The 19,821-nt window shown below is 46.0% G+C and overlaps 1 long non-coding RNA gene across 2 annotated transcripts in view; it reads right to left on the bottom strand.

Moving 5' to 3' along the window:
- The window catches only part of LOC117358690, a 239,313-nt gene that overhangs the window by 178,404 nt on the left and 41,088 nt on the right, over nt 1-19,821 (bottom strand). The window lies entirely within an intron of this gene.

Genomic DNA, 19,821 nt, shown 5'->3' with positions numbered 1-19,821 from the left:
TGGAGGAGCGAGATGGTGTGATGAGTGGCTTGTAGCACAAGCGGAGATGTAGGCGCTTTCACCAACCAATCGTCCAAGTAGGGGAACACCTGGAGGTCGTGAGACCTGAGGAAGGCCGCCACCACAATAAGGCACTTGGTAAACACCCTGGGTGATGATGCGAGGCCAAAGGGTAGCACTTTGTACTGATAGTGACGGTGCTGTATCTGAAACCGTAGGTAGCGACGTGAAGTCGGATTGATTGGGATGTGAGTGTAGATCTCTTTGAGGTCCAGGGAACATAGCCAGTCGTGTTGAGAGAGAAGAGGGTAAAGCGTGGCAAGGGAGAGCATTCTGAACTTCTCCTTGACCAGACACTTGTTGAGGTCCCTGAGATCAAGGATGGGATGGAGGTCTCCTGTCTTCTTGGGAACCAGGAAGTAGCGGGAGTAGAATCCCTGACCCCTTTGGTCTGGAGGCACCTCTTCGATGGCATTGAGAAGAAGGAGAGATTGGACCTCCCTCAGGAAGAGGGGGGTTTGGGAGGAGTGAGAAGCAGACTCTACGGGAGGATTGTCTGGTGGAAGAGTCTGGAAGTTGAGAGAGTAGCCGTGGTGAATGATGTTGAGGACCCATTGGTCTGATGTGATGACCTCCCAACGGCTGAGGAAGAGTTGGAGGCGAATTCCGATAGGCTGAGGAAGAGGCAATGATGGTGGGAGACTGGCTATGCCCTGGAGGAAAAAGTCAAAAGGGCTGAGAAGGTTTTGACGGAGGAAGAGGCTTGGCAGGTTGATGAGACTGTGAGCGAGCCTGAGTTTGTTGCTGTTGACGAGGTCGGCGAGGCTGCTGTTGAGGCGGGATGAGAGGTCTGGCCGAGAACCTGCGTTGGTAGGAAGACTGCTTTCTGTAGGGGCGAGCAGGTGGGGTCTTCTTTTTAGGCTTCACCAGGGTGTCCCACCTGGTCTCGTGAGCCGAGAGTTTTTGGGTTGTTGAGTCCAGGGACTCCCCGAAGAGTTCATCACCAAGACAAGGTGCATTAGCTAGGCGGTCTTGGTGGTTAATGTCGAGGTCAGACACTCTCAACCAGGCCAGACGTCGCATGGCAACAGCCATGGCAGACGCTCGAGAGGTCAGCTCAAATGAGTCATAAATGGAGCGCATCATGAATTTCCGGAGTTGAAGCAGACTGGAAATTTGTTGTTGAAAAAGAGGCACCTTACGTTCAGGGATGTATTTTTGTAAGGCGGAGAGGTGTTGCACCAGATGCTTCATGTAGAAGGAGAAGTGAAAGGTGTAATTATTTGCCCTGTTGGCCAGCATTGCATTCTGGAAAAGGCGCTTGCCAAACTTATCCATAGTTTTTCCCTCTCTGCCAGGAGGGGTGGAGGCATAGACACTGGAGCCCTGAGTTTTCTTTAAGGTGGACTCCACCAGGAGAGATTCATGGGGCAATTGAGGCTTGTCAAACCCTGGGATGGGAATGACCCGATACAAGTTATCCAATTTGCGAGGGGCCCCCGGGACAGTGAGGGGGTTCTCCCAGTTCCCAGTAAAAAGTTTCCCGTAGGATGTCATGTACGGGTAACTTGAGGAATTCCTTAGGAGGTTGCTCAAAGTCTAAGGCATCGAGAAAGGCCTGTGACTTTTTAGAGTCGGACTCTAATGGAATGGAAAGAGCAGCAGACATCTCCCTAAGGAATTTGGTGAACGAGGACTGTTCAGGTTTTGAGACGGTATCAGTCACTGAAGGTTCCTCGTTCGTGGAGGAAGCGTCTTCCTCGGTACCGTGTGGGGATTCTTCCCATAAGTCTGGGTCCCTGATGTCGGGGTGCGCACGGCGGGACATCGGTGTGGAGGGCTCGGCATGGCGGGTTTTGGAGAGAGACTTGCCAGAGCGGACCGAGGCGGTACCGGGTGAGGAAGACCGGTGCCGTACCTGGTACCGAGGAGGATCGGCATCAGAGTGGGTCTGTACCGTAGGTTGGGAAAGATGTGGCACAGCCGAGAGGACCGGCATGGAAGTGTTGAGCGGTACCGAGGGGGTCGACACCGATGGAACGGTGCGAGGCTCGGACCGGTCCCGTACCAGAAGGTGCGGTGCCAGCAACGCCGGCAACAGTTGTTGGAGCTGTTGTTGCAGCTGCTCCTGTAACTGTGTTTGGAGTATGGCCGCGATGCGGTCGTCCAGGGGAGGCACCGGTACCGCTTTTTTCTTCTTCGGTACCATAGGTGCCTCTCTACGCTCCGGCGATGAGGAGGCCGATGACGAGGCACTCACCGATATCGGAGCGGAGCGTTTGCGGGGTCGATGCGGTGCCGGGGTTGCCGGTGTCGCAACCGTGGCAGGAGGGCGCTCAAGGGAAGTGGAAGGCTTCTTAGCCGGCTTACCTGGGGCCAGCGACCCCGAAGAAGGATCCGGTGGAGTTGAAGTAGTCGGTGTCGACTTTTGCGGTGCCGTCGACGTCGCGGTAGACTCCATGGCAGATCCGGTACCGAATAGAATATTTTGTTGGATCTGCCTATTTTTTAAGGTGCGCTTTTTAAGCGTAGCACAGCAGGTGCAGGTGTCCACCCGATGCTCTGGACCCAAGCACTGCAGGCACCAATTGTGCGGGTCGGTAAGAGAGATCGGGCGTGCACACCGCTGGCACTTCTTAAAGCCCGGTTGAGGGGGCATGAAGGGAAACACGGACTCCGCAAAATCAAAGTCGGAGGCCTGTATGGTGGCAACAGGCCTTGCCGGGGCTGGCCTGAAAAATAAAGAAAATCCGATGATTTTTTTTTTTTGGAAAATAAAAAGGAAAGTAACCCGAAGGGAAAAAAGAGAAAAACAACGAAAAATTACGCGAGCGGGAAGGCAGGAATTGATTTTTCAACGGCCGTTGAAAACACATGCGTCTTCTTCGCTCCGCGGAAACGAAGAAACTGGGGACCACGCTCTTCTCCGTCGAGCGGGAAGGCACCCGCGCATGCGTGGTGCGGTCAACTAGAACTTTCTAGTTAAAAGTGTCCATACCGGGGCTCCGTCGGTGACGTCACCCATACGTTAAGAATATGCTGCCTGCTTGTCCTGGGATAACAATGCTTCCACACATAAATCAGCACGAGCAGATATTTCAACAGCATTAATAAACTATTTGGAAATTCAAACCCTCTATTTATAGTTTATTGGAGCTTCAACTCGGTTCAAATCCAGCATCTCCAAAACCTTTAAGCCCTTTTCTATTCTGACTGTCAACACTGTGCTTGTAGGCTCCTCCCAAGCTTTTTAGCTTAGTCACTAGGTAGGCGTGACTGTGTACCTAGATCCCTCCTTCCCTTTCCAGTTCGCCCTTGCCCTGTCCCCAAGTCCACATCCAATCCATCAAAGCTCTTAGGGGGTAGGTAGGTGTTGTCTTTCCTGGCTCAGTGATGGGCTTCCCCTGTGGCAGCCTCCTAGTGGTTATTCCTTAGCTCTGAGAGTCTCAGACCTCCCAAGATCACTCCAGCTCCACCACTTGTCTCGGGGAGCCTTCTTCCTTGCTGGACAGGAGAAGAAGTGTGTGTGTGGTGGTGGGGGGGGAGACAGGTGGGATTGGGAGAGGAACAAGGAACGGAGAGAAGGGTGGGGGAGTGGGTACCACTACTCTGGGCACCTCTCACCCTCGCTATGCCATTGACTCTTAGCCAGTTAAATCGCATGTTCGGAGCTAACCACTAATTTTCAGCGGCACATAACGGGTTAATGACCCATAAAACGATCCCTGAGGAAAGCAGAAAGGATCTGGGCCAAACATCCGGACATTGAAACCAAAACCCACTGGAAAAACATATCCACCACATACAAAGCTGCCATTCTAGAAGCAAAAAAGACCTACTACTCTCGTCTCCTACAACAAGCCCCTTCTAGATCAAAACAACTATTCACCCTCACCAACCATCTCTTCACCAACGCCCAAAGGAACAATCAAATCAACCAAACAGAACTCGATAGCGAAACTCTCTCGGACTTCTTCCAGTCCAAAATACAAAACATCCGAGCTAACCTCGACCTCAACACCAAACCCACTCCTACTCAGCTCCAACCAACTCCATATACCCCCCCTTCCACCACTCTCTCCCAATTTCATCTAGCTACTCATGCGGAGGTCCTCGAAACCCTGAGAGAACTCAAACCCTCCAACACCATCCTCGACCCCTGCCCGTCCAGCCTCCTGCTGTCTGCCGGAGACGCCATGGCAGAATCCATCCTCCCCATCATTAACACCTCTCTAACTACTGGAACTGTCCCCCTCAGCTGGAAATCAGCTATTATCAAGCCCACTCTCAAAAAACCCTCCCTTGATCCTAATGAACCTGGCAACTATCGCCCAGTCTCCAACCTCCCAATTGTCTCCAAACTCCTTGAACGAATTGTACTCCACCGCCTACACCCTTTCATTGAAGAACAAACTGCCCTATCCCCAGCCCAATCCGGCTTCCGTAAGGGCCACAGCACAGAATCTGTTCTCCTTGATATCATCGACGACAGCTGGTCAATACTGGACAAAGGCAACGACGCCCTTCTAGTCCTACTTGACCTTAGCGCTGCCTTCGACACAGTTGACCACCACCTACTCACATCTAGGCTCCACGACCTCGGAATCAAAGACACAGCCCTCCAATGGATCACCTCCTTCCTTCACCAAAGGACCCAAACAGTCCTACTAGGGACACATAAATCTAACCCTAAGCCTATCAAATATGGCGTTCCCCAAGGCGCCCTTCTATCCCCCCTCCTATTCAATCTCTACATCAAACCCGTCAACGATATAGCGCAAAAATATAAAATCAAAATCCACTCTTATGCAGATGACATCCAGCTGCTCCTCCCCTTAGGCGAAAACCGGCCATCCCAAATTGCTAACCTTGAACTCTGCCTCACTGACATGAAAACTTGGATGTCAAACAACAAGCTTCAACTTAACGCCTCCAAAACCGAACTCCTATGGATCAGAAACAAAAACACCAAATACCTACGACCTACACTAACATGGGATTCCACTCGACTAACGGCAGCAGATCAAGTTCGCAGCCTGGGAGTAACCCTAGACGGACACCTATCCTTATCCAACCACATATCCCAAGTAGTCTCCACCTCCTTCTACTACCTTCGCCAACTGAAAAGGATCAAACCCTACATCTCCACACCAGACCTCGCCCAACTCCTATACGCATATGTCCTCTCCAGAATGGATTATTGTAACTCCCTATTTAATGGACTAACCAAAAATAATATCAAACGCCTCCAACGGGTCCAAAATGCAGCCATCCGCCTCCTACACAACCTCAACTACCACGATTCCATCTCCCCGGCACTCCATGCTGAACACTGGCTCCCAATTAGCCAACGCTGTACTTTCAAAGCCCTGACAATTGCCCACAAGAGAATCTACTCCACCACCCCCTCCTACATAAAATCCAAACTTCCCATCTACAACCCCACTCGCACCCTCCGCTCAAAGTCAGAGATACGCCTATGCATCCCCCCCGGAAGATCCCTGCTCACAGAAACTGCCCACAAACGATCCTACAGCCACTTCATCCCACACCTCTGGAACCAACTCCCCCCCCAACTTAGACAACAGAACACATTATTAACATTCCGTAAATCGGTAAAGACCCTCCTCTTCAATTAAAGATCTCCTCTGTCTCTCCCCCCCTTAGGCCCCACCCTCCACTCTCCTATCACCTTCCCGAAATTCCAGTATGACCCTCTCTTACTCTATCCACTAACAAATTGCACCTATACGCTTATAACTTTCCTTAAACTAAACTACTGTATTTCCCCCTTCTCTCTCTGCTTAATCTCCCTGTATTTAATTCTCTCCAAAAACTATAAATCCAATCACTAAACCTGTTGTACCACTTATATGTCTAGCTACTCCGCACTGTGTATGTTCATTTGTAAACCGTTCTGAGCTATTGGGAGGACGGGATAAAAATCTAAATAAATAAATAAATAAAAATAAATAAAATAACCAGTTAGCATCAAAGTTTAAAAAAACGACTATTTTGGTGGAATGCCAAAGGCATAGTTGACACTTGGTCGATTACGTGCTGATATTCGGAACTTAACTGGCTAGGTTGACCACATAAAAGTCTCTCCCACCCTTATGCCATAACCCGTAACCATAAGAACATAAGAATAGCATTACTGGGTCAGACCAATGGTCTATCTAGCCCAGTAGTCTGTCCTCGTGGTGGCCAATCCAGGTCACTAGTACCTGGCCAAAACCCAAGGAGTAGCAACATTCCAGCATCTCAAAGACTAGCAAGATTCTGGAACCCCAATGAGAGCAACATTCCAGAGCCGAGATTGTGATGTCATAATGCCTCATTCCACAGTTCCTCAGAGCTAACCTCATCAGTGATGTTACAATGGCTTGATTGTCCTATACTTGGCACACATAAGAGCATAAGAATAGCCATACTGGGTCAGACCAATGGTCCGTTAAGGCTAGTAGCCCGTTCTCACGGTAGCCAATCCAGGTCACTAGTACCTGGCCAAAACCCAAAGAGTAGCAACATTCCATGCTACCGATCCAGGGCAAGCAGTGGCGTAACGAAATGCGGGCAGCCTTCGTTGGCAACAGACAGCTGACTAAAGAGCATGCACTTTATATCAAAGGCAAAAGTCCAGATGAAAGCTAAGCTAAATACTTTGCTGTACAACGTATAGATTTAAGAGAGATTTAAAAGTAAAACGTTCAAAGTTATAAACTAAATGGCAGGGAGAGGCTTTAACCAATGAGGATAGTCCCATGGTGGTTTGCAAGCTAAATTAAAATAGCTAACGACAAACTGGGACCTGAGGTTTCCCTCCATCCTAGCAACTATACCACTGTATCTATGTCTTTGCTGCAGTGTGGTATGAAGAAAATATATGGAGTAATTTTTGTGCTGTGAGTATTTTGGATACAAATTTATTTGTGTCCTGCACTAAGCCTGTAGTGTGGTATTTGTTTTACAAGCAGTGGCTTCCCCCATGTCTTTCTCAGTAACAGATTATGGACTTTTCCTCAAGGAAATTGTCCAAATCCTTCTTAAAACCAGCTACGCTATCCGCTCTTACCACATCCTCTAGCAAAGAGTTCCAGAGCTTAACTATTTTCCGAGTGAGAAAAAATATATATATTTCCAATTAACCCCTCCTTTTACTAAACCACAGCAGAGGTTTCTACCACAGCCCAGAACACTAAATGCTCCGATACTCACAGAATTCCTATGGGCGTAGAAACCTTTACCGCGGCTTAGTAAAAGAGGGTCTAAGTCAGGGGTAGGGAACTCCGGTCCTCGAGAGCCGTATTCCATTTGGGTTTTCAGGATTTCCCCAATGAATATGCATTGAAAGCAGTGCATGCAAATAGATCGCATGCATATTCATTGGGGAAATCCTGAAAACCCGACTGGAATACGGCTCTCGAGGACCGGAGTTCCCTACCCCTGGCCTAAGTGATTACTGTTACACTTACCTGTGTCTGCATTAGCTGGCTCTGCAAACATGGAAATTCAACGCTGAAGCTTGGACATTGCCCAGCATCGAATTTCTGGGTTCGACACCCTTGGTGGTCAGCAAAATGCTGAACATCAACCCCCCTAATTTTTAGCACCCTCTATGGCAGGGGTGTCCAATGTCAGTCCTCGAGGGCCGCAGTCCAGTCGGGTTTTCAGGATTTCTCCAATGAATATGCATGAGATCTATTTGCATGCACTGCTTTCAATGCATATTCATTGGGGAAATCCTGAAAACCCGACTGGACTGCGGCCCTCGAGGACTGACATTGGACACCCCTGCTCTATGGAATTGCTTCTTTACTGTGCATTGCCACTGCTGCAGAAGCATGCACTGTATACGTACTTCCTGCTGCTTTGCAATACAGGGGGTTTTCTTCACACGGGTTTAGTACTTACCCCACAGTAAGTACAACGCTTTATTACACTGTCTTTTACTAACCCCCTCTTCTATTAAACTGCGCAAGCATTTTTGAGCACAGAGAGTCGCGCTGAATGGCCCGCGCTGCTCCTGACGCTCATAAGAACTCTCTGAGCGTTGGAATCAGCGCGGGCCATTCAGCCCGGCTAGCGCAGTGTAATAGAAGAGGCCCTAAGGCACGCTCTCCGATTTAGCGCATCCTAATTGATTTAGCGCACGCTAAAGATTAGTGCGCTAAATTGATTAGCGCACGCTGAATCAGCTAGCGCCTTAGTAAAAGACCCCTAGTAAAAGGGTGCATAGAGGGAGCCTGTGGCGCAGTGGTTAGAGCTACAGCCTGAGGTTGTAGGTTCAAATCCACACTGCTCCTTGTGACCCTGAGCAAGTCACTTAATCTCCTCCATTGCCCCAGGTACATTAGATAGATTGTGAGTCTACCGGGACAGACAGGGAGTACCTGAATAAATTCATGTAAACCATTCTGAGCTCCCTTGGGAGAACGGTATAGAAAATTGAATAAATAAATAAATAAAATTGTATCGGCAGTCTTCCTTTCCTCCTTCTGTGGGATATGCTTTTCTAGTCATCCTCTCCCATGCAACCTGGTCACCTATGATATCCCTGCTTAAGATACAGATTTCAACAATCCAGAGAAGGGTAAAAATCCATTTCTCCCTTTCTAGTTCATATCTATACTGCATTAACTTATTTACACCTCTCAAAATTGCCATTACATACCTTGTGGCTGGAGAAGTTCAAATGTAAATAAGAGTGATTCAATTTGTAAAAACCAGGAAATATATTTTCCCCCTGCTTGAGATATGACTAATGATTCAAAGGACTGAGAAGTCCATTAAGTATTTACTAGGCCATTAGATAAAATTACAGAATACGGTAGATGTTGTCTCAGTAGATAAGTAAAAATTTGGCATTTACTAATTTCCGCTCTGTTTTCTGGGTTATTTTAATTTTCTGTTCTGTTTTTATATTTGCATGTATTGCCTGATGCATCACACAAAAAAGTGTCATGCTATAGGAGTCTTGTGGTCTAGTACGCAGGTTCATGGCTTTGCGAGGCCAGTATGGAGCTCAGTCCTCACTAAAGAATCCTATATAATAAAACCCTAGAGCGCGCATGCGCTCTTGAAAAATCGTGATCCCTGGCGCTGTGTTTTCTGATCCTTGGTCAAGTTCCATTTTAGAACGCGGCCAGGGATCACTCTGGCCACTCCCCTCCTCACTCACCAACCCGAAGCAAGCTCCTCACCAACCGGAAGCAAGCACCTCCTTCCCGCCCTCGCTCACCGCTGCTGCTGCCGCTGATCCTTCTCTTCGGGGCAGCCTGCGATCGTGGCCGGCTTTGGCAGGCCTCGCGGGCCGCTTTCCGGCTTCGGTGGCACGTTCCCTCTGACGCATGGGATCGTGTCGGTAGGGAGCGTGCTTCTGGGTTGGGGAGCGGCCTGTGAGGTTCGCTGGGGCCGGCCACCACGATCGTGGCCTTGAGCAGGCCAGAAGACGCTGGGATGCAGGGAGGGTAAGCAGGGGAATCAATACAGGGGGCCAGAGGGAGAGGGAAAGGGGGCTGCTTTGGGGGGAGAGGTGTGCTGAGGGTAGACAGAAAGGGCTATGGAGAGACAGGGAGAGGGATAGGGGGGCTGCTTTGGGGGAGGGGTGTGCTGGGGGGGAGACAGAAGGGGCCATGGACAGATAGGGAAAGGGGGCTGTTTTGTGGGGGAGGTGTGCTGGGGACAGACAGTTTTGCACTGGGGGAAGACAGAAGGGGCCATGGAGAGACAGTTAGGGAGAGGGAAAGGGGGCTGCTTTTGGGGGTAGGGGGTGTGCTTAGGGCAAACAGCTTTGCTCTGGGGGGGAAGACAGAAGAGGGCCATGGAGAGACAGTTAGGGAGAGGGAAAGGGGGCTGCTTTGGGGGAGGGGTGTGCTGGAGGCAGACAGCTTTGCTCGGGGGGGGGGGGGAGACAGGACACAGACAGCGGCCAAGGAGAGAGAGATAAAGAAACAGATAGACAGATAGACATATATTAACAGATAGACAGACACACATATATTCTAGCACCCGTTAATGTAACGGGCTTAACGACTAGTTACTAATAAGCCCTATGCACCCTGCCCCAACTCAACCTCGCTCCCCCATTTTCAAATATGTAATGTGTAAAATGAAAGTAAATCAGTTCTACCCTGAAGAAAGCCACAGCACTGTGGTTGAAACATTGGTTCCATGTACTCAGACAAGGCCCAGGCAACTACAGCAATCATAAATCAAGAGCCTCATAAGCTTCAGTGAACTAGATTAACTTTGATCATTATGGCTATCCAAGGAACAGATAATGGTTACTGCGGATGGGCAGACTGAATGGGCCATTTGGCCTTTATCTGTCATCATGTTACTATCCCCGTTTTATTACGGTGCGCTTTGCATTTTAGTGCACTTTTAGCGTGCGCTAAATATACATGCGCGCTAACCGCTAACACATTAATAAGCTAATTTGCATGCATTAGTATTTAACGCGTGGTTAGTGCACGCTAAAATGCATAGCGCACCTTAGTAAAAGGGCCCAATGTTTCTATAAACATTAAGCTCTATGACCTCACAATGCAAGTGTAAAGACCCTTAGCCAATAAGGAGAGGAAGAGATAGTAGATGCACTGGATGAGCCATTTGGCCTTTATCTGCCATCATGTTTCTATGTTTCTAACACATCCGGGTAGATGAAACCAATGTTTCAGTCAATGCGCTGAGATGTTGCTTTCACTTACTAGACAGCCATCATGATCACCAGCCACAAAATCCTAAGAGAACATTTGCTAACCTTTCTTTTAATAACAAGAGAAACAAGAATACAGTTGCATATACACACACATACAAAAAATAAAATAATTTGAATACGTTATAAGAAAGAAAATAAAGCAAGCAACATCATGAGATCTTCAGTTAAGAAGCTGGAATGGACTAAATTGTGTGCTATTTTAGAAACAGCGCTCAGAGTTGGGTGTAAATTATTACGCCAAAATTAGGTGAGGATCTCCATTATTCCAGGAACGCCCCTGATCTGTCAATGCCCCCTCTCATGACTGTACCCCTTTTTCAGATTCACTTGTATATTTTACACCTGGATTCTGGCACCTAAAGTTGTGTGAACAAACTTAAATTAATGCTAGTTAGTGCTAATAATTCATTTCTTTGTGCCCAGTTAATGACACTAATTAGCTCATTTATCAATTAAGATATGAATGCAAATTGGGCACACACCCATATTTGTGGTCTCAGTTTTGAGTGCCATATAAAGAATTAGGGTGAATATGTGCTATCAGCACAGAATCATAAGAACATAAGAATAGCCTTACTGGGTCAAGCTCAGTAGCCCATTCTCATGGAGGCTAATCCAGGCCATAGTACCTGGTCAAAACCCAAGGAGTAGCAATATTCCATGCTACCAAACCAGGGCTTCCCCTATATCTTTCTCAATAACAGACTATGGACTTTTCCTCCAGGAATTTGTCCAAACCTTTCTTAAAACCAGCAACGCTATCCGCTCTTACCACATCCTCTGGCAACGCGTTCCAGAGCTTAACTATTCTCTGAGTGAAAAAAAATATTCCTCCTATTGGTTTTAAAAGTATTTCCCTGTAACTTCATCGAGTGTTCCCAAGTCTTTGTAAAAAATCGATCCACTTGTACCCGTTCTACTCCACTCAGGATTTTGTAGACTTCAATCATATCTCTCCAGGTTCGTAGCTTAGGAATAATACTGCACGGCAATCTGTCACTCTCCTGTCACATATTGCAGGAAGTTGCCACCTCATTTTACTATCTCACCCATCAGAACCAGGCTTTGCACAGCTCCTCTATTCCTTTGTCCTCTCCCGCATGGATTACTGCAACGCACTGTTTAATGGTCTGTCATCAAAAAAAAACTTATATCGCCTGTGACAGGTGCAAAATGTGGCAATCCGCCTCCTAAAGAATCTCAACATGTGGGACCCTCTTTTCCCCAGCACTCCACTCAGCCCATTGGCTGCCCTACTGTAAACGCTGTGGGGCTCATAATCGAAAGTGAAAAACATCCCCAAAAAATGGCCATAGTCGGCACTTGGACAAACATTGTCAAAATACGTCCAAGTGCCGATAATAAAACTGGGTTTTGGACGTATTTATAAATGACCCAGGCCTTCACAGTGCCACTGAACGACCAGAGCTAAATGGGGAATTTCAGGAAGAGTGTCGAGGGCGGGAATTGGGTGGTGCATGGGCTGGCTTAGACTTAGTCGTTCTGCATGTATAACTGAACGTTTTACAACACAGCACAGATGAAACTTGGATTTAAAACATGGTCTAAGTCACAAAAACCAACCTAAAGTGACCAGATAAGCACTGCAAACAAATAGTGCACACCCCCACACACTACCCCAGTGATCACCGACCCCCCCCCCCACCCCCATAAAAATGTTAATCACAACTTTTAAATTCTGCCTCCACAATATCAGCACCTGGCAGCCTAGCATAGGAAAGCATAGTCATGCTGCACAGAGGTGTCTTAAGTGGTCTTGGGGGTGGGTTAGGGACCCATGGAGAGAAGGACCCATGCCCATAAGCCCCTGTAATCACTGCATTGATATTGAAACATGTGCACTCCCCTATACACCCCCAAAACCCTTTTTTACTGGCATATAAGTGGCTCCTGCAGCCATAAGGGCTATTGAGGTGGTAGATGGGTGGGTCTAGGAGATTCTGGAGGTGGTTTGGGGGGCTCACCATTACCCATAAGGGAGCTGTAGTGAGATAATTACATGGCACCCTTTTTGTGAAGTTCACAGCAATGCCCTGTAAGGTAGCCCACTGTTTATGTGCTCTTTGTGAGTGTCCTGTCCATTACTTTGCAGACCCCTCCCACGTTCAAAAGGTCTGTTTCTAGGCGTTTTGGACTTGGATGAAAATGTGGTATAAAGATGGACGATTTAGCAGCTCGGACGATCAGACGGCTGGACATATAGTGAGATGATTTTCGAAAAAAAAATATTTTGGGCGTATTTTTCGAAAATGTGTCCTAAGCTGTGTCTGACTTTGGACAATTTGTGACTTAGGCGAAAACGGACTTAGACATTTCTTTCAATTATGCCCCCCTGTATCTTAAGAGCTTAACACTGGCCTAAAAAACTTCCACCATAAGGTACCAAGATGCATGTCCGCCAAACTGCAACCTATCACACCTAGATGTTCACTTTGCTCAAAAAATGAGAAGCAATTCGGCATACCTCTTGAACGATCTCTTCGCCTGGAAACATCACACAAGTGCTCTTACAACAAATTCCTCCCAAAACTGTGCAACCTGGTACTCTATATGCGGACTAGAGGACTGTCTTCCCTTGCACCCACTTATGTCCAATGGGACCTGCAGTCAGTGCTTATTCAAAGGTATGCCCTCTAACTCTCATCCCTCATATTGCTCTGCTTCCCTGTATGCTAACCACATCTTCCCCTCCATATTGATGCAATGTTCCACTTCTGTTTTACTTGAAGCTATGTATGTTAACCTGTAACCTGTCCTGAGCTTTCTGGCAGAATGGGATATAAATCTATTTAAATAAATATAGAAGGAGATAAAGATAGAGAATCCAAGGGATAAGGGCTTTAAAGTAAAATAAATAAAAAAGGACACACACACGCATCCTTTTTTGTTGTTTTAATACATGCACTAGGTTATATTCTCCAGGCATGAAAAGGGTAACTTCAAGTCAAAATGTCTAACTGAACATGTTCACAGCTAACATGTCAAACTCCTTAAGACTTGATCCAAATACAGTTCCAAAGATTAACCTGAAAATGGAAAAAGCCACATCTAAATTCAGGTTCCACGGCTTCATCAAATGCAGCTCTGTGAATGTTTTAGCTTCTTAGCTCTTGGAAAGGAATTCCATTTTTTTTTCTGGAAAGTTATTTTAGCCAGCGGTTAGCGTTTATAAATAATGTATTAGTGCTAGCCTCTTAAAGGAGTCAGAAATTGATTCCCTTTAAGCACGCTATCTATTCTAATGTCCAGGTTTTGGACCTCAGGCTGGCTTAGGCTTCTTTGATGTAATTCAAGCACACCATACCTGCCTCCGCTCTGCCCCTCTTGAATTTCAGTAGTATTAAACCAGGGCAAGATATCACTGCAGCTGCCTGCCCATACATGACATGGATGGTAAAGGAGAGAAGTATACCGACGCATTGCAATGAAGACATTTTTAACTTATGTGATCGTACTGAGCAATGTTCAAATCAGGATACAGGGGATGGGCAGTTTTGAAAGGATTTTGTCTGGGTGACTAACTACGATTAGACTGCCTTAAAATAAAATTGTGAAAGCGTGCATGCAATTTTTTGCATATAATTAGTTGGATTAAAGCAAGGCATTCCTGGGGGAGAGAACAGGATTTGATTTTTAAATCTATGCATGGTCTTTTATACTCTCTGTCAGCAGTGCTTTGTATTAGCCTGCCTTACGGACAATTTTCACACAAAATTCACCTGGGTAGTTTCCCTTTGAAAATTAGCTAAGAGGGCCATAACTAAAAAATTATGATTGCACTTTGCAATTATATGGACCACTGAAAGTGTCCTCTATATATGGAATTAGAATTCTCTTTTCCCCATGTTAGTTCAACAAGGAGAATGACTGGCAAACATTCAATAAGTTCTACAACAAGTACGCCAAATCATATTGCAGATTGGACCCCTGTCCCCCCAAATGTGATGAAAACGGCCCCTATCAACTTCAAAGCCAAACTACTAAACTGGATCAACCTACAACTATCCATTGGCAAATTTCCAGAAGACTCGGGTCAAATTGTAATAACTCCTATTAAAAAGAACACCAAAGAAACATCCAACAACATAACCAATTTTAGACCTGCCACAAACATCCCTCTTGCTGCCAAATTAATGGAAGGCCTGGTAAACGCTGAACTAAATACCTATCTAGACAAATTCAACTTACTGCATAATAACCAATCAGGTTTCAGACCCGGCTTCAGTACCGAAACAATTATGGCCTCATTCCTAAACCACCTACATTCCCTTCTCAGTCAAGGCACCAGTGCGATGATTCTGCAATTGGACCTAAGCTGTGCCTTCGACCTAGTTGACCACACCATCTTATTGAACTGTTTAGAATCCTTAGGCATCACAGGAAACACTTACAACTGGTTCCAGGGATTCCTCGAGCTCAGATCCTATCAGGTATTCAAAGAAGACAAATTCTCCTTCAACTGGATTAACAACTGCGGGCTACCCCAGGGCTCCCCGCTATCTCCGACCCTATTCAACATCTACCTTATCACATTGGGACACCTGCTACAAAAGCCTAAATCTCAACTTTTACATTTACGCTGACGATATCACTGTAGTGCTACCACTAACCAGTCTGTCGTCAGACTTTATTAATCTCCTAACCAATACCCTAAATCAAATAGAGCTTTGGATGAAGGCCTTCAATCTAAAACTGAACACAGAAAAAACTAAATTTTTCCTGGCATCTCCTAATGAAAAGATAAAAGATAACACAATTCACGTGAATGGCCGAGATTCCGAAATTGACCAAACTATAAAAATACTAGGAGTTACCCTTGACAAACAATTAACCCTGGAAAAGTATACAGATCTAATGTTCAAAAAAAGTATATCAGTCCTATGGAAGCTACGCACCAACAAAAAATTCTTCAATGAATCGTCCTTTCAATTGCTTGTACAATCATCCATCTTGAGTACACTGGATTACTGCAACATTATATATCTGGGAGCTTATAAGAAGACACTTCACAAGCTAAGATTAATTCAAAACACTGCAGTCCGTCTCATCTTTGGTTTTAAAAAATGGGAACATATCACCCCATACTTCCATATACTCCACTGGTTGCCAGTCGAAACTCTTCAAGTTTGTCTGCATCAGCTACAAAGCGGTCTTTGGGATGCTACCAACTTACCTCGCCTCTCTATTCATCCTCAACTGCTCTAATAAGAGCTCTCGAAGAATAAATCTCTTTAATTACCCATCCCTGAAATCATGTCACTACTAGAAGTTCCATAACAGAATGTTATCATTCCAGGCAGCCAAACTGAACACATGGCTCGTAAAACCCATATTCGAGGCCGCTTCATAGGTTGACTTCAGAAAATCACTGAAGACCCGTCTCTCTAACACATACTAATCCCAATTCTAGTCCTATCCACCCAGCCATCTCTCCCATTCACCAATTTATCTTGATCTTAGATTAACTCATGCTCTTCCCATTTGTAATTGCATTCCACCCAAATTGTTTTGCCCCGCACCCCTGCCTAGAACTCCATGGGTATGGCGGTATACAAAATAAATTATTATTATTATTATTATTATCTCTGACAGACACCCTTTTGATTCAAACTAACTTGGGTCTCTTCCATTTGTAATTTTGTATCCCTGAAAGTTCTTTTCTCTTCCCATTATACCTCTTACCCTCATTATATGTATCTTGTTGTAAACATCTCATACTCTCATTGCATGTATCTTGTTGTAAACCGCTTTGAACTTATGGTATAGCGGTATATAAGAAATAAAATTATTATTAGTTAGTGCTGTTGAAAATAGCCAGTGCTTAAGCACCAAACTAAAAACCAGCTATTTTGGGGGCATTCCAGAGACAGAGAAACACAGAAACATGATGGCAGTTAAAGGCCAAATGGCCCATCCACTGCATCCACTATCTCCTCCTCTCCCTATTGGCTAAGGCTCTTACCATTTGCATCTCCTCTTCCTATAGGCTAAAGCTCTTTACACCTGCATTGTGAGGTCATAGAACTTTATGATTATAGAAACATAGTAACACGATGGCAGGTAAAGGCCAAATGGTGCCCATCCAGTCTTCCCATCCGCAGCATCCACTATCTCCTCCTCTCCCTATTGGCTACGGCTCTTTACACCTGCATTGTGAGGTTATAGAGCTTTATGGTTATAGAAACACAGAAACATGATTGCAGATAAAGGCCAAATGGCCCATCCAGTCTGCCCATCTCCTCCTCTCCCTAAGAGATTCCACGTGCCTGTCCCATGCTTTCTTGAAGTCAGATGCTCTAAAGTATCTCCACCATTTGACCGGTTAAATGCAGCTCTCAACACCTACTCTTATCAGCCACTTCAGTGTTTGTGTGCTCCCCAGACTGCCTTTCCCTATCACGAAGCATGGATCTAGCAATGTGATATAACAGCTCATGGTTTTTCTGAGCTTCCATGAGGAGGCTAGACAGGCTTCTGGGCTGGGACAAGGTAGACTTGCCTTTTCAGGGCAACTCTTCATCTGCAATATTGCAAGCAACTGCATCCCCTGATACACAGCTGTGGATTTGGAAAAATGGGAAATGAGAAAATGTTGCAGTGATACACAGGGTATGATGAGGGTTGGGATCATGGCACATACTAGGGTTACCAGATTTTCTGGAATGAAAATCCGGACTCATAGCCCTGTCCCCAGGCCCATCCAATTACGCCTGACTCACACCCTGCTCTGCCCCATCCCCGCCCCTCAACATGTTTGCTTGTCGGGATGGCATCCGCACATGCGCTAATGTGATGTGATGATATCACACATATGCATATGTGCAACGCTACCTCGTTGCATCTGCACATGCGCAGGTGCTGTCCCGACATCACTGCTAGCTGGAAGCTTTTCAAAACCTGGACAAAGTGCCAGGTTTTGAAAAATTATCCGGACCCCCAGACGTGTCCTCGAAAAGGAGAACATGTTCGGGGAAATCCAGACATCTGGTAACCCTATGGCATATCACACCCCTTGCAAAAATAAATAAATGCAAGCTGAATATTAAAAAAAAAAACAACTAAATTACACCACCAATACAATATTCATAGAAATTGACCCAAACCAGGTACTCATTAGATAAGGCTTCCTATTGAATATGGAGAAAAGACCTCAGTTTCTTCCAAGGATTCTTATCTCTTGAAAAAAACTCTATGATTGCTATGCTAGGGAGGGATTGGGATGGGGCTAGAGCAGGGGTGTCCAACCTTTTGGCTTCGCTGGGCCGCATTGGCCGAAAAAAATGTTTCTGGGGCCGCACAAACATGCAAACGCTTCAGCAAGACAGAGGAAGGAGCCGGCAAGACGGTAAACACCTGGGGGCAGCAGAGGAAAACACTGCATCGCCCTCGAACGGGGCCGCACAAAATATTTCACTGGGCCGCATGCGGCCCTCGGGCGGCAGGTTGGACATCCCTGGGCTAGAGCAAGATTGGGGGTGGGACTGACAATTAATAGATGTCCCGTTTTGATGGAAAAAATAAATGGTCACATTAGATATACAGTATTTCCCCCTAGGCTGATCAAAGCACACAAAGCATGATTTCAGAGTCCTCTGGTTTTCCTGTGTGCTTCATTATACCTATCTTCAGTTGCCCCTGGAGGTTGGTAAGGGGGTTTAACAGCCAGGTCTGTGGAGGAGAGCCTCTGTCACCTGAAAGGAAGGGAGCAGGAGAGAGCGTGAACCTTGTATTATGTACTTTGTCATGCCACTGAATTGGTGGTCCCAGAGGCTGTCAGGACTAGCTGTTGCACATTGTGAAAGTTACTCGTTGGGAAGAATAGGGCAGTTTGGTGACGGTAAAATGAGTTGACAGATGTTGTTAGCTCACCTAGGCAGCCATCCTTTGGTGATCTGGCTGTTGTCAAAACACCTGCATATTCCAGGTTGCTAGAGGATGTTGACATCATGATAACAAAATCCACATCTGTTATACTAATTGAGGCATTACAGACCACTTGAATGTTTAGGGAATGGATCATTGTTTCCCAAGTTGGTGATAAAAAGCCTAACGCAGCTTTATAAAGAGGGGGGGGGGGGGCTATATGCTGATTTGATTCCAGTAAAGACATTTCATGATCTAGGAATCCTTTTTGAACATAAACTCTCCTTTGAACAGGGGATAGGTCAGGTATTTAAAAAAGGCTAAGAACATAAGAAATGCCTGCACCGGATCAGACCTGGGGTCCATCCAGTCCGGTGATCCGCACACGTGGAGGCTCAGCCAGGCGTACCCTGGTGCATACATTAGTCACTCGTATCCCTCAATGTGTCCTGCAAGAAGATGTGCGTCCAATTTTCCCTTAAATCCTAGAATGGTAGTTTCCTCCACCATCTCTTTCGGGAGAGAGTTCCAGGCGTTCACCACTCGCTGTGTGAAGCAGAACTTTCAGATATTTGTCCTGGCCGTGTCCCCTCTCAGCTTCAGGCCATGACCTCTGCTCCGAGTCTGGGTCACATTCGCCAATGTGAATAAAGCTGTTTCTTGCTCTCCATCCTTCCCCCCTGCTGGTGAGCTATTACTGGCTTAGACATATTCGTTCTGTCAGTAAGACCTTAGATTTTGACTCCATTCTCACACTTAATTATGTCTTTGTAGTATCAAGGTTGGATTATTGTAATTCAAAAGATTGTGGAATCAATGCAACACTTTTACATAGATTGCAGACATTACAACATTCAGCAGCTAGGCTTCCATTCAAGGCTACGCTGGTTGCCTGTACATTATAGATATAAATTTAAAATACTTTGTCAGACTTTAAAGCTCAACATCATGCAGCTCCTCATATTTGGCTGCTGTAACCATTCCATATACTCCACCATGTACATTACAGTCAGTTGACTCTCAGAGACTGGTACTTCCTTTACCCACAATGGCTCATTATGAATCAACTCATAATTCTGCTTTTTTCTTTTTATCTCCTTTCTTATGAAACAACCTTTCACAAGTTATTCGAGGTGAACTTTCATTTCCAAAATGTAAGTCTATGTTGAAAACTCTTTTTTTTTTTTTTCAATTTGGCATTCAATTTGAGGTAA

Source organism: Geotrypetes seraphini, chromosome 4 (genome assembly GCF_902459505.1).
Source record: "Geotrypetes seraphini chromosome 4, aGeoSer1.1, whole genome shotgun sequence".
NCBI lineage: Eukaryota > Metazoa > Chordata > Amphibia > Gymnophiona > Dermophiidae > Geotrypetes > Geotrypetes seraphini.
Note: the sequence above shows the minus strand (reverse complement) of the source record. Positions and strands in the feature narration are given on the sequence as shown.